The following is a 2,036-nucleotide window of genomic DNA, read 5'->3' as shown; positions in this document are numbered from 1 at the left end:
GCTCTCTCCCCTTCTGAGGTATTTGACAGCCCCCAGCTGTTACCTCATCAAAGTTGCCTGACAGCCCCCAATTCCCTCCCCATCACAGGTGTGTGACTGCCCCCAGCACTCTCCCCATCACAGGTATGTGACAGCCCCATCTTTCTTCCCATCACAGCTGAGTAAGAGCCCCCAGCTCTCTCCCTATCACAGGTATGTTACAGCCTCCACCTGTCTCCTCATCACAGGTATGTGACAACAACCAGCTCTCTCCCCATCATAGGTGTTTGACAGTCCCCATCTCTCTCCCCGTCACAGGTGTGTGACAGCCCCCAGCTCTCTCCCCATCACAGGTGTTTGACAGTCCCCATCTCTCTCCCCATCACAGGTGTGTGAAACTACCCAGCTCTCTCCCCATCACAGGTATGTAACTGCCTCTATCTCTCTCCCCATCACAGGTGAGTGTCAGCCCCCAGCTATCTCCCCATCACAGGTGTGTGACAGCCCCCATCTCTCTCCCCATCACAGGTGAATCACAGCGCCCTGCTCTCTCCCCATCACAGGTGAGTCACAGCCCCTAGCTCTCTCCCCATCACTGGTATGTGACAGCCCCCAGCTGTCTCCACATCACAGGTATGTGACAGCCCCCAGCTGTGTCCCCATTATAGGTATATAACAACCCCCAGCTGTCTCCACATCACGTGTATGTGACAATCACAAGCTCTCTCCCCATCACAGGTGTGTGACCGTCCCCAGCTGTCTCCATATCACAGTTGCGTGACAGCCCGCTACCCTCTCCCCTTCACAGATGGGTGACAGCCCCCATCTCTCTCCCCATCACGGGTATGTGACAGTCCGCATCACTCTCCCCATCACTTCTATGTGACAACCCCCAGCTGTCTCCACATCACAGGTGTGTGACAGCCCGAAGCTCTCTCCCCATCACCGGTGTGTGACACTCCCCAGCTGTCTCCATATCACATGTACCTGACAGCCCCCCGCTCTCTCCCCATCACAGGTAGGTGACAGCCCCTATCTCTCTCCCAATCTCAGGTAGGTTACAGCCCCCACCTCTCTCCCCATCACAGGTGAGTCACAGCCCCCAGCTGTCTCCCCATCACAAGTATGTGACAGCTCCCAGGTCTCTCCCCATCACAGGTATGTGAAAACCCCCAGCTGTCTCCGCCCCACAGGTGCCCGACAGCCCCCAACTCTCTCCCCATCATAGGTAGGTGACAGCCCCCAGCCGTCTCCACATCACAGCTATGTGACAGCCCCCAGCTGTCTCCCCATCACCGGTATGTGGCAGCCCCCAGCTGTCTTCCCATCACAGGGGTGTGACAGCCCTCAGCTCTCTCCCTATCACAGGTGTGTGACAGCCCCCCTTCTCTTCTGGTCACCCCTCCCCCATTTGGCCACAGCCTCCTCCTTCCTGATGCCCCACAAAATCCTCACATCTACTCAGGTTTCCCTGAGACCCAAACTTCCCCAATGTAAGGTATAGTCAGAGCCAAACCTTGTTCTCGAGAACAGAGTGTTTGTTTGCTGGGCTGCTATGCTCCGTGCTCTTCTACAGAACATATCTTCCATGGTTTCTGTCTCTACATGGCTGTTTGTCCTTGATCCTGTCACCAGATCCCTTAGGATCTCAGATCGCTGACCTACAAAACTAGACCAGACCCAATGCCCTCTAAAGCCCCTTCTATTTCTGAAACCATGATTCTATGTGTTTTCTCCACAGTAGTCTCCCCCGGTCCTCTCTGTGACCCTTTTGTGTACCATGTGAAAATTTAGGGTCATACAGGTATTCTCTTGTTCCTCCCTCTGGATCTTCAGGTGAGGCCACACACCTGTGTCTTGCTGACACCTCCCCCGAAAGGTTTCACTGTATTTGTCCTCTCCTAAATGAAAGTCATGAATGAATCACCAATCCCCAAATTCCCTGGCAAATGCCTGTGCTATCAGACAGAGCCTGTGAAAACAGCCTAAATCAAGCCTGTCCTTTGCAGAAGAGATTTCCGACTTAACCATGCAGATTGCGGAAATGAGCAAGAATC

Source organism: Balaenoptera physalus (genome assembly GCF_965194825.1).
Source record: "Balaenoptera physalus genome assembly, contig: HAP1_SCAFFOLD_935, whole genome shotgun sequence".
Classification (NCBI taxonomy): domain Eukaryota; kingdom Metazoa; phylum Chordata; class Mammalia; order Artiodactyla; family Balaenopteridae; genus Balaenoptera; species Balaenoptera physalus.
The sequence above is the reverse complement of the archived record's forward strand: the minus strand, read 5'-3'. Positions refer to the sequence as shown.